We start from the raw sequence: 13,660 nt of genomic DNA on the forward strand, positions 1-13,660 counted from the left end.
CTGTTGCCCAGGCTGGAATGCAATGGTGCAATCTCGGCTCACCGCAACCTCTGCCTCCCAGGTTCAAGCGATTCTCCTGACTCGGCCTCCCGAGTAGCTGGGATTATAGGCAGGTGCCACCATGCCCCTCTAATTTTGTTTTGTTTTGTTTTGTTTTGTGTTTTGAGATGGAGTCTCACTCTGTTGCCCAGGCTGGAGTGCACTGGCGCAATCTTGGCTCACTGCAAGCTCTGCCTCTGGGGTTCACACCATTCTCCTGCCTCAGCCTCCTGAGTAGCTGGGACTACAGGTGCCCGCCTCCACGCCTGGCTACTTTTATATATTTTTAATAGAGATGGGGTTTCACTGTGTTAGCCAGGATGGTCTCGGTCTCCTGACCTCATGATCCGCCTGCCTCGGCCTCCCAAAGTGTTGGGATTACAGGTGTGAGCCACTGCGCCCGGCCTAATTTTGTATTTTTAGTAGAGACGGGATTTCTCCATGTTGGTCAGGCTGGTCTTGAACTCCCTACCTCAGGTGATCCTCCCGCCTGGGCCTCCCAAAGTGCTAGGATTACAGGCGTGAGCCACCGCGCCCGGCTTCTTCCCCTTCTTAGGTGACTCAGGATGTGCCCAGTCCACCAGCGCTCCCTTCTTCACAACACTGTGGCTATTAGAAAGAAGAAAGTGCCCCAGCCACACCAGCAGGATGACCACTGGTATTTTGACTATAGCAAGAATAACAAATTATGTTTATTGACGACATTTTATGTGCATCCTCTCATTGAATCTTTACAACAACTGTAGCATGGGTACCCTGATTATCCTTGTCTTCATCCTGTTACTAAGGAAGAATGTGGGGCTGAGAGAGGTTAGCAAGCTGCCCGGTCACTCAGCTAGCCAGAGGCAGAGTTGAGCTCAGACCAATTCCGACTGACTCCCGAACACACACTCTTACCCTTTGCCTGCCTCACAGTCTCATTCCTCTGTAGTGGGGTCCCACCTACCCTGTGGTCAGTGCCATGTGTGTGCTGGCCCACTGCTTGGGATGGTCTTCCTACTTCCTCTCCAGTTGACCCCATTGAACCCATTTCTTGAGACCAACTCAGATCTCACTTCCTCCCTGAGACCTTCTGAGCCCTCTCCATCTCTCTATTAGGCATCAGTGGCAGGTGATTCTCAGCCATCCCTTGGGATGTTATCCGGCTGTTTTGAGTGTGCACGTCTCCAAAGTCTCCAATGAAAATCCAGCTTTCTTAGGTGCAAATCCTAGGTCCTGAGTTTTCTTTCACTCAAAAGGTTTAGTTGAAGAGACTTTTAAGTTAGTTAGGGGGAAGGGAACTAACTGGGAGGATATGGCACCCAGGGACTGTACTGTAAGTGGTCACAGGGGAATGGTCCTGTCGGGGGAAGCCATTGCCCCTCTGAGGCCTGAAGGAACTCCATTGGAGAGAACTGTCACCGCAGCCCAGTGAGAGCCGTAGCTATTGGACAGAAGCCTCATGTGGGAGCTGATGGATTTGAGAACTGGCTTTCTACTTGGTTAGTAAGAACTCAATGAAAGCCAATGGGGAGGGCTTTCTTTAAGGCAAGTGAAGAAGCAGAAGCTAGAGCTGACTCTAGTAGGAGCTTACAGTCTAGTTGAGGGGATTTTGTTTTTGTTTTTGTTTTTTGAGACCGAGTCTTGCTCTATCACCCAGGCTGGAGTGCAGTGGCACGATCTTGGCTCACTGCAACCTCGGCTCCCGGGTTCAAATGATTCTTATGCCTCAGCCTCCTGAGTAGCTAGGATTACAGGCACCCACAACCATGCCTGGCTAATTTTTGTATTTTTAGTAGAGAGAGGGTTTCACTGTGTTGGCAAGGCTGATCTGGAACTCCTGACCTCAAGTGATCAGCCCTCCTTGGCCTCCCAAAATGCTGAGATTACAGGCATGAGCCACCGTGCCCGGCCTTAGTTGAGATTTTGAGGGAGGGAAGACAGGCACATACCACCTACTTAAACAGAACAGCACTTCTATAGGGCAAGATTTCCCCCTGAACAGATGAGGTTGCCATATGCAGGCACAATGGAGGGGAACATTTAAGGAGGCAGAACTGCCAACGGCTTCCTTCTTATAGGACAGGGGCTGAATGCTAGTCCAGCTCTGTAGGGATCCCCAGAAGGCCTCACACAGGTCACAGATGCATCTGGTTGAGCACGCCAATCCGTGTTTTGGCACTCTTGAAGTCTCAAAGTTCTTTAAAAAGCTTCCTTGAGAGCCCCAGAAGTTTGGGGCTTCTGGGACATTGCAAATGTCCTTCGCCTTTGGAGCTGATGCTAAGGAGGGGGTTGAGCATCAGGTCTCCCGGCCTTGGGAACTGCTGCAGTGGGAGGACCTCAGGCTGCCTCCTGTGTGGAGCTGCTTAATCTCATTTCTTTTTTCTCTATTCCTATTTTGCCACCCACTCCTGTTGGCCTAGATCATCCTCCTAGACACTGGAAGGGTAGATCAAGTGAGGAAGCATTTGGAAGGAGACACAACAGATGAAAGGTTGAGAACTCTTTGTTTAGGCCCTTCTTTGCTGGCCCTTGTGAATTTTGATAAGTTCCCTTGGAGTTTTATCTCTGCTAGGCCTGGGACATGCTCAAAGATACTCCAGTTATCCTGAATGCCTTTTACTTCCCTAAACACATCACCTACCCTCTGACCTCCACGCCTTTGAACTCTCAGTTCTGTTCTTGCTACCTAGAGCACTCCGTCACCCCTCTTTTCTGCCTTGTAAAACATTAGGGAGCCATGGGGACTGTGGAGAATCCCACGGTTTGCACTCCATCTAAAGAGTTTCTGGGCTCCTGATTTACAGGTTGTGGGCCTGAGGGTTACTTGGATTGTCTGTGGCTGCTCCCCTTTGCAGAGACTCAGAAAGGCTTGGGGAGCATAGCCTAGGAAAAGCATAGAGGAAAACAGAGAAAACCAGGGCTCAGAGGAGACACTCAGGAGAGGATAATGGATCCTCCTCAGGGGCCAGGGAGAGCTGGTGGGGGTTGACCTGAGGAGGCCAGAGAGGCTCTGGAAGGGGCTTTACACCTATGCGAGGACATCTCTTCTACATCTGTTCTTGGGGGCTGGCAGGGCCAAGGGGTGGCTTGGGGTCAATGGCAGTGGTAGACTCAGGACCCAGGCCGGGCACAGAAGCCAGGAGGGCCTGGCTGGGAAAGACCCTTCATTTTACAGAAAAGAGATAAGTCTCTATGCCAGTCTGTGACCTGCTCTGGTGCCTTTGCTTTTTAATACTATGTAGGTTTCAGACATCAGATAATGCCTTGGTTCATGGTTTTGGTTTTGTTTTAAGAGATGGGATCTTGCTATGTTGCCCAGGCTGGACTCAAACTCAGCTGATTCTCTTGCCTCAGCCTCCCAAGTAACTGAGACTATAGGCGTGCGTCACCACGCCCAGCTCTGGTTCAGATTTTAAACTATTATTTTTTCTTTATTTTGAAAATAAAACATAATAAAGATAACAAAGAGGAAAAGGAAGTGAAAGTAATGTCACTCATAATCCCACCACTCAGATATCATTTACATTTAGAACCCGGGCATGTATACTTCCCAGACAATTTTCTGTGTTTTTATAAATACAGAAGCCAATAAAAATGCATTTTGTAACCTGCTGTGTGTATGTGTGATTTGTGTCCATTGAAAAGAATACATGCTTGTCCCAAATTTGAATGGTAGGGTATAAAGAGACCCCCCACCTTCCCCTGCCTCCATCGTTTACCCCCTAATTCTACTCCTCAGAGGCAGCCTCTTCGACTAGTTGCTGGTATATCGTTGGTAAGGGAGACATTTAGAAGGGATAATGTGTGTGGAATAGCAAAACTGTTAGTATGGCTTGTACAGATGTTGTCATGTGGAGGTTAGGAGGAGGTGAAGGGTAGGTTTAGAGGGGCTGGGAAGTAGTTTGTGGTTAGAGAAGAGACTTTGAGAAACGAGTTAGAGAAGGAGGAGATGGAGAAGTTTTTAGGACTGGGTTTTGATTGGATTTGTCATAAGGAGCAGGGTGAGTGAAGGTGAATGCAACAGTGGGTGGGGCCAAATATTGTGAAATTTTACCTCTTGGGTGGAGACTGGACTAGAGGGGGCAGCAGATATGCAAATGGGCAAGAGACACATCAGGAAGTGGTGATAGTATGATAACTGGTGGATATTTGTAAAATACCTTTGCTTGACAAAACAAAAGTTGGCAGCCCTAGTTAGTCCCCCCCCCCCTTTTTTTTTTTTTTATAAAAAGTTTTAGCAAATATGTGAATACCAAAAACCTGAGCAAAAGTGTAGAACCGGACTGGGTGAGGGGTGCAGATTTTAGATTCAGTTCTAGTTTTGGGTCTGACTGACTGTGCAGTTTTGGACTCCTCGGTTTGTTTGTTTGTTTGTTTGTTTGTTTGTTTATATTTTTTGAATCAGAGTCTCGCTTTGTTGCCCACGCTGGAGAGCGGTGGCTTGATCTTGGCTCATTGCAACCTCTGCCTCCCAGGTTCAAGCGATTCTCCTGCCTCAGCTTCCTGAGTAGCTGGGTGGCACCTGCCACCATGCTGGCTAACTTTTGTATTTTTAGTAGAGACGGGGTTCACCATTTGGCCAGGCTGGTCTGGAACTCTTGACCTCAAGTGATCCACCTGCCTTGGCCTTCCAAAGTGCTAGGATTATAGATGAGAGCCACAGTGCCTGGCCTCCTCAGTTCTTTTAGATCCCAGCCTTCTTATCTGCAGATAAGTGGTTCTCAACCCTGTAGGCACATTAAAATCACTGGGAAGCTTATAAAAGAAAACAGTTGATGTCAGAGCCCCACTTCAGACCGAATGTGTCAGAATCTGGGGGAGCCTGGGAATTTTTTCAGAAAGGCAGCTAACATTGGGAACCCCTGGATTTGGGTCATTTTAATGGCTCATTTTAGCCCTGAAATGTTACGATTCTCTGTATTGTATCATATAATTTCATTCCTTTCAGATACTGTGCATAAATGTCATAAGCTTCTTACATACCAAGAAGTCATTTTTTAATGAAAAACTCCCCATAATTCTCATTAGGCCTGCGATATAATGCCTATGTCCTGCAATCAATAAATTAGACTCATAAACATAGTAAAACATCAAATAATTACTTTTTTGACCCAGAAGTTCAAAGCGTGGACTTTAATCTTTAATTTCTCATTCCCTCATTTTGCAAAAACTACTACCTGGAGTCCTGGGGCCATCTTTATTTGTAAAGAAGACGCTGAAACATTGAGACATTACTGGAAGTGTCTTTGCTAGAAGAATTGTGTATACCGTAAGTTCCAAATTAAGAGGTCCAGTTTGGGGAAGCTGTATCGGATCTAAATTCTACATGGAGTGGGAGGTGTTTAGAGTCTTGGTGCTTGCCGTTTTATCTTTACCATTGAAGTTCTTGGTTTTGTCTCTTCCTAAATGAGTCATTTTTTTAAAAAGGAACCTAACTTGGGGGGGGCGAGGAAACCACTGCGGGAGGTGCTGAATGTGGGGGCACTGAGGAGCCAACCATCAGGAGACCGAGTTTACAGCTGGGCCCTCCACTCAGGAGGGGTGGAGGGACCCGTTCTTGCTGAGGGTGACTCAGAGACAAGTGGGACGTAACCTGGTTGGGGAGGCGCAATAGGGAGGTATTGATGTTGTTTATTAATCTACCGAGTATTTACTGGAGCACAGCCACCAAATATACTGCCTGGACGAAGGGCCGATTCCACAGGTGCTTGGGAGATTGTGAACAAAGGGGAAGGAGCTTCCTAGTTTGTCCTCTACTTGAGATGAGACACAGATTGTGTCCACATTTGCCTGCACTTTCAGATAAATGAACTGAAGTTATCGAGCCCCATCCTGGTGTGAACAATGCAAGTAAAAATGTTAGGGCCAGGCAGGATGCCAACAGGGAAGGAGATGGCAGCTGAAGACCCCCTTGTGGAATGCTGAAGGGCCCGATGATACAGACGCTGGCCGGGCAGCCAGATGGAGATCAGATTGAGGACAGGAGCTCTGCGGGACCTCTGTGTGTCACTTCCCCTTTCTGTGCTAAGATCTCCCAGCTGAAAAAATGGTCCCCCCGCCCACTACACACCTCAGTCACCAGGCCCTGCCAGCTGTTGGGAGTGTTTGATGTCCTAGATGCCTGAGAGAGAGAGCAGGAGCGGGTGAGCAGAGTCTGGCTTTGGAAACCAGAGCGGCTCCGCACATTTTGGCCCAAATCCCTCCCATGCTTGGGGCGAGGAGAAGCCCAGGGTAAGGGTGTCTCCCTAGAGCCAGAAGATCTTGGTGCGGTGGGAGTGTCGGCTCCGCACGCTCCTCCTCCACACAGGGCCCCCAGCAGGGCCGGATTTCATCTTTTCTCAGTGGCGTGCAGCCTCTTGCCACTGTGCATGCGTGTTTTCTAAGTTTGTCACAAACTTCCTGTTTAGGTACGATAAGAGGCTCGGAGCTTTTTGTGTTTTGAAACCCGGGCATTCACCGAGGTCCGGCGCTTCTCTCTTACCAGCAGTGGGGTGGCCTGTTTGTTCCTTTGCGGACTTCTGCCGCCCTTCTTTGAAAACCTTCTTACTGGGAAATGCTCTGTGGCCTCTGTGCTTGTTTCTGTTAGTAAGAGTAGAGAGAGCTGTGAGGTCTGAAGGCTGGAAACAGGGAGGGGAGCACCACTGAGTAAGCCCCTTATGTAAGGCCAGGCACTGTGCTAGATATTATACTTCCATACACTTATTTATTTATTTATTTATTTATTTATTTATTTATTTATTTAGTTTGAGACGGAGCCTCGCTCTGTCACCCAGGCTGCAGTGCAGTGGCGCCATCTCGGCTCACTGCAAGCTCCGCCTCCCAGGTTCACACCATTCTCCTGCCTCGGCCTCCCGAGTAGCTGGGGCTACAGGCGCCGGCCACCACGCCCGGCTAATTTTCTGTATTTTTACTAGAGACAGGGTTTCACCATTCACAGGATGGTCTCGATCTCCTGACCTCGTGATCTGCCCACCTCGACCTCCCAAAGTGCTGGGATTACAGGCGTGAGCCACCGCGCCCAGCCTACACTTACTTTATTTAGGCATCACAGTCACTCATGCAGAGCCAGACTCCAAGAGGTGAAGGCTGACCTGGCTGATGAGGTCAGGATTTGATCCCAGGCCTGACTCCAGTGCTCCTGTGACTTCAGCTAAGTCCTGAGGAGTACACTGCCCCTTTGGTTGCCCCTGGTTTGGGTAGATCCTGATTTCTTATGGGGCATCTTGGTGACAGCATCCCCTTGAAACCTATGGTTTTCTCTCAGCCCCTTGTTACCCAGATCTGCCCATCTGTCTGCCTGGGGTGATTGGATGGCCTTTGAGTGCTTTGCTGATTTTCACCTTTCCCAGGCTCTGGGAATCCCAGAATTGTTAGATGGTGGTCCATAGCCAGTGATTGAAGTGGATCAGTCCAGCTTCTCATTTCCCAGAAATAGAATATTCTTTTTCCTGCTTCTGGGCGCCCAGCCCTGACTCTTCTGCCAGTCACCATGAGCTTCTCCATACAGCTGGATTTCTCACATTTCAAGCTCTCCCTTGAAGAAGGAAGAAGAGGGTATATCTATCTATGTCTACAAAAGCATGTGAAAGGGTGGCAAAGGAAGGACACCAAGACCTTGAATATGCAGGTGCAGGAGGAGGAGGGAGGAGCCAAATCCAGCTGTCCTCCTCCCCGTTAGAGTGGATGTTAGGAGGTGCTCCTAACTCTGGTGCCTCCTGCGCAGGAAGAATAGGTATGCCTCCCAGCTTCAAGAAGGCCCTGTGTCCCTTCACTTGGCCATCCCGGTTCCCCTGTATTTTCTGAAAAACTTCTGGAATCATATTGCCTGAGCATCAGGATTGTTCTATAGATCAAATAACTGAGACACTGTGTTGAGCGGCGGGCAGTTGCAAGCATTTTCATTAGACGATTCATTGCCCTCAAGAGGCTTGCAGTCCACATGAGCACAGGGAACTCTTGCCCAGAGAAGCTAGATGCAGTGAGCTCAGAAGAGCCAGGAGAGCTTGGTAAGCTGGGTTGGTGCCACCCAGCAGACTGCAGGAGAGGGCTGGAGCTGGGTGGCCAGACGGCAGAGCTGCAGGGGAGGAATGTGCTGGGTGTTGGGACCTTGACGGGCTGCATGGACTGGGCAGGGGATTACAGATGGGGTGAGCAGAGGTATACATGGGAAGCAAGATCGAAGAAGGAGATGTGCACCGTTTATGAAGGATCCCAAAGCGTGGCTGTGGAGCTTGGAATGTTCCTGTATTGAGGAGCCTCCAAAGCCAAAGCATGGGGCCGGGATTGGTAAATGCAGTGCTGTAAGATGATCCGTCTCAATTTGTAAACTGTAAATGGGCAGTCCTGGGAGGTAACTTAGGAGACATTTGTCATGTCAAGTGTTAGGAATGAAATGTTGAGGACTTGGACTAGGGTGGTGGTAGTGTATGTAGAAAAGATGAGAGAGAAGTGGAAAGTTTCAAATCTCAGCCCTGCCACTTGCTACCTGTGTGACCTTGAGCAAATTACTTCATCTCTTTCAACGTGTTTTGTCGTCTATAAATAGTAGCTAAAAACACTTCACAGGACTCTTGTTTGAGGATTTTAACTTGTAACATACCCAGCACTTAGTAGGGACTCAAGGAATAATGAATCTTCTCATGCAGGAAGAGGCATCATTTTGTGACTGGGAGGATTTAAGGGAGTGGAGTATGAAGTTCTGGGTCTGGGAGCCCGGGAGAATGATGAACCCTTCATAGAAAGAGATGGACCTGCTTGGGGCTTTGAATTCAGCTTTAGGAACTTCTCCTCCTAAACCCTGGCTACTGAGGGCTGTCACAGAAAACCCCACATCCATGCAGATTGTGCCTCTATGAAACCACGGCCTCTGGTTAGAGCAGGGCCCTCCTGGATGCTGGCCAGCAGCTGGCTGGCTCAGTCAGGGTGTGGACTAGGGTGAGAGAGTGAGCCACCTAGGGCACAAACGTCAGGAGGTGCTGGGTTTCAGGGCCACGCCTGCACTTGATATCCACAGTGGGACATGCATCCCAACCTCCTCTCCTATCTGCCCGTCTCCACTCAGGAGACAACCTGGCTTCTCTGTTCACTGAAAATATTACTCCACGGCTAGCTCACTCAGGTTCCCGCCTGCCCTCCTGTGTGCTGACCTGCATCTGGGCTCATTCCCACCTGGTTTCCTTGCACTCAGAGAAAGAGACGTCCTTCCTTCTGGCCAGAGAGAACCCTCTCCCTGTACAGGGGTCCCCCTGTTTCCTGCAGCCCCTGGGACCTCACGCCTCAGTCTTGCAACCCAACTTCCTCAGATCTTCAACACCCCTCAGCCTCACCTTCTCTTTTGTCCACGCCTCACAGATGGATGTATGGAAATAAGCTGCCCTCGCTAACACAGCCCACGCAGGCTGGCCTCCACCGGTGGGGGCTTGTACCTGGTCCAGGGCAGGGAGCTGGTGGGTTTGCTGCAGAGGCCTCCCGCCTTCTGCAGGGGCTGCTCTCTCTAAGGTCACCCGCAGCCTCCATGTTGCCACACACAACGGACACTTCAGTCCTTATCTGTCTGGGCTCTTTGCTGCTTTTGACACTGTGGACAGCTTCCTTCTTCTTGCAACTTTCTTTTCTCTTGGCTTATTTGATTCCATCATACAAAGTCTTTCAACAGCAATTTCTTGAGCACCTACTATGTGCCAGGCTCTGGGCACACCATAATACGATGTCCCTGCTCTCAGGGAGTTTACAATTTAAGGGAAGTGGGGAAAGGGGGTTGAAAAAAATAAATAAATGTCAGGTGGTGATAAGGGTTGCAAAGAGAAATACAACAGGGAAGGAGGCTAGGAAGGGGGCCGGGGTTGGAGGTGGGCCTCACTGCAAAGGACGTGAGAGCAGAAACCTATAGGAAGTGACAAATGCCTCGGGGATGAGTGCTCCAGGGATGGGGAAGAGCAAATGCAGAGGGTTGAGGCAGGAGCCTTCCTGAATGTTTGAGGAAGCCATTGTGGCTGGAGGAAATGGAGGAAGGGCAGAGTAGGAGGAGAAGAGGTCAGGTGTCTCAGTCCATCAGGGAAGAGGCCCAGCCAAGTCATTTGGACTATGGCAATTTCAAGGACTTTGGCTTTTACTTTGATACAGATGAAATACTATAGGAGTGTTCTGAGCAGAAGAGTGATTTTTAAATGATCACTTAGGCTGCTCTGGGGAGCATGCTGTATTTGTTAGCTTGAGCTGCCATAACCAAGTAGCACACACTGGGTGGCTTAAACCACAAATTTATTGTCTCACAGCTCTAGAGGCTGCGAGTCCAAGATCAAGGTGTTGGCTGGAGACTCCAGGGAAGGGTCTGTTTCGGGCCCTTCTCCAACTCTGGGTAGCTTCTTGGCTTGTGGCAGAAAACCTCCAATCTTCCAAATGTCCCCTTTTTATAAGGACACCAGAGTCATTTTGGATTAGGAACCCCCATTCTACTTCAGTAGGACCTCATCTTAACTTTTATATCATCAATGACCCTGTTTCCTAATACGACATCTTCAATGACCCTGTTTCCTAATATGCCACATTCTGAGATCCTAGGGATCAGAATTTCAACATAGGAATCTTGAAGAGACACTGTTCAACCTCCAAGACATGGTTATAGAAAGGTAAGGGGAGGAGTGGGACAACTAATTAGGGGGTTATCACAGTAACCTAATGAGAGATGCTGCTCACTTGGACCAAAGTGGTATCAGTGGAGGTGTTGAGAAATGGTGAGGGTCTGGATATTACTTTACATTAAAGCTGGTGTCCATTGCTGATGGATTAGACGTGGGGTGTGAGGGAAAGAGGAAAGCCATGATGACTTGGGTTTAGAACCTGAATAACCAGAGTGAAGTTGGACGTCTTGGTCTCCTAAGTCCTCTTCTCCCCCGGGGACCTTCCTCAGCAGCCTTTGCTGGGTCCTCCTCCTGGGTGGGCCCATCAGCTGCTGGGTTCTTCAGGGTTTTATCCCGGGTCAGTCCTCTTCCTGATCAATACCTACTGTGCCTGTGCTGAAGCCAGATGTCCTGACTGTGCTCTTTGGGTCACTCCTGCAGGCCCTGGCTGTGGAGGATGCTGAAGGAAGAAGACGCAGAAGCAGGACAACCCTGAAAGATTCAGCCTCTTCATCCTCAAACAGGTAGCTTCTCGGGTATTGTTGGTGTTGGAACATTTTACAGCAAAGCAGTCATAAGACCATTTCTTGGACCCACATGTTGTGGAGAACGCCCCAGGAAGCGGAGGAGGGCTGCTCTGGGCCTGGACATCCATTGATTTCTAGAAAAATTTTTTTGGGAAGTGGTCAGGGATTGTGGATTCACATAATGGTTTTTGGCAGCTTCTGGAATGGGGTGGAGGGCGTCTTACCTCTCCTGATTTCGCAGAATTGTAAGTAGTTGAGGATCCAATGGACGACCATGGATGGTAGTTCTAGAAGTGTTTAGAAGGACTTAAAAATGTCTGGGATGCATCTCTGGAGAGTGGTGGTGTAGAAGGCTGCTGTGGGAAGCTCCACAGAGAATGCCAGAGGCAGATTCCTGGACTCAGGAGCCTTAGCTGGCCCTGGGGCATTCCTCGTGTTTTTATCAGCTCTGGCCTCAAGATTCCTTCCATTCTCAGTTTGTCCCTCCATAAAATGGGCATACAGCTATGATTCCTTTGCCGGGCCTCTCACAAGCTGTTTCAAGGGTCAGTAGTTTGTGCATAAATAGAATGTTAAGCTTTTATTTCAGGTGTAAACCCTGATCCAGCAGGAGATGGCTCCGTCCTCCACACATTCTTGGTGACGGTGCGGAAGGGGGTGGTGGTGTCTGATTTGATTATTTCGGTGTGTGTGGTTTTGCTTTCTTGGCATGTGCCAAACTTTCCATTCCTCCTATGTGAGGCTCAGAGTTGATTGCTTCGGTTTCTTTTTTATTGTTCCTAATTCTGATTTAATTTTAAAGCCATTGTGTCTCGGGGTTCCAGTCGGAAACATGTGGCTCGCGCAAATGGGGTAATTGAAGAGCCTCTACTGAAGGGACTATTTATAAGGATGCAGGCAGAGTTAACAGAAGCCAACAAGGGATGCTGAAGCACCCAGGGTCAGCAGTGTCAGGGAGCTGTTACTGTGCCTAGGCCTGGAAGGAAGAGGGAGGCATTGGCTGTCAGGATGGGAAACAGGAGCTGGAGAGGTGTCCCTGGTAGAGGAATGCAATCAGCCTATAGCAGCATGGCCAGGAAAGAGCCAAGAGAATAAATATCCTCATTGAACCCCTGAGATCTCCCGTCTCCTGATGCCGGTGCCTCCCATTAGGTAGCCTCATTCAGAGCCAGAAGGCAAGGGAACTGGGTGGGTGCTGTCCACGGAGGGCAGAGCCTCTGTGGGACAGAGCTGTGTGGAGGGGGATGGAGGGTGGATCTGCGGAGCAAATGGGAACAGTCTCACAGAGTCAAGAGTTGAAGGTCACTTGGATTATAAGGATGTTTCTACTTTTGACCAAAAGAGGCTTTTGTGTATGTTTGAGTGAAACTTTGCACTGTGAGGTCAGCACAATGAACTGATTAATCAGCTCATGTACCTGCCATGTGCAGGGATAGGGTGGACTGCAGGGTGGGTGTGAACCAGCAGCTCAGCAGTATCCTAAACCATCCAAGTTTTTTTTTTTTTTTTTAAATCTCTCTGCTCCTTCCTCCCTGGGTCAGTTCATCCTCAGGCTGGCTTCTGCACCAGACTGGCTTCTGCACCGGGCTATGGGGAGACTGGGGGTGTGTAGAGTTCTGGACACTGTCAGGGGAGGAGGGAAATAGATCTTGGGAGCCACAGCTGACATCCATCATACTGTACCACCGGTAAAACTAGAATAATAACCTTTCTAACTTGGACCAGTCATTGAGGATAATAGTGAGAGGACACTCAACCTTAACTAGTAAAAGTTTGAATCTTCCAGTGTTTTAATGTGTATAGTGTCAGGCAGAACCTTCCCAAACATATCCTGTTAGAAGCAGGTAGCATCTGTTCTTCAGTGTGTCTTAAAACGTAGGACCTTCTAGCAGGCTAAATATACCTTCTGAAATCCCGTTTAATTTCTCATTTGCTTATTCAACCTTTTAATAGCCAGAGTAAACACTGAACTCAAATTCTGGGTTGGTGAAGATTAAATTACAGTAATGAGGTTCTTCATTTATAACCTCATCTATAAAATGGAAATAAGAATAGCACCTACTTTATAGGTTTGCTCTAAGGATTAACTGAGGCGATCCGAGTCAAGTGCTTAGCCCAATAAATGCTACCTTTATTAGTGTCATATATTGCCAAATATTGTCACCTTTATGTTTTTATGTACATGTTTAATCTAGAAAATTAACTCTCTTCACAACAAATATATTATCTACTGCTGATTAGTTCTGTTAGAGAGGAGGTAAATAAAGGTATTAAAATATTTAGTGTTTGTGGATTCTTTTTTTTACTGAAGTGTTTTTTTTTTTTTTCTGTTAGAATTCATTTTGGGGGAAGCCTAAATAGAGAGAAGTTTAAGGAGCATACAATTAAAAATAGATATAACCTCTAGAATATAGAGATTTTAAAATTTTATGGCAATATGTTCTTATATTCTTAGTTGAAAAATCTCTTAAATAGTTGATGGCCTGTCATGAC

General features: G+C 48.2%; 1 protein-coding gene across 11 annotated transcripts in view; it reads left to right on the top strand.

Annotated features, from left to right (window-relative positions):
* TRERF1 (transcriptional regulating factor 1) overlaps window positions 1-13,660 on the top strand; it is a 230,972-nt gene that overhangs the window by 82,637 nt on the left and 134,675 nt on the right. For 10 of the 11 annotated variants that reach the window (XM_023212813.3, XM_023212808.1, XM_023212815.1 and 7 more), the window contains one exon: window positions 11,082-11,164. The gene's annotated coding sequence lies outside the window, so the exon portion shown is untranslated. Of the gene's footprint in view, window positions 1-5,056; window positions 5,291-11,081; window positions 11,165-13,660 lie in introns of those variants that run through there. The other variant, XM_023212817.2, reaches the window with a different exon arrangement.

The sequence above is a fragment of the Piliocolobus tephrosceles genome, chromosome 5, assembly GCF_002776525.5.
Source record: "Piliocolobus tephrosceles isolate RC106 chromosome 5, ASM277652v3, whole genome shotgun sequence".
Taxonomy (NCBI): domain Eukaryota; kingdom Metazoa; phylum Chordata; class Mammalia; order Primates; family Cercopithecidae; genus Piliocolobus; species Piliocolobus tephrosceles.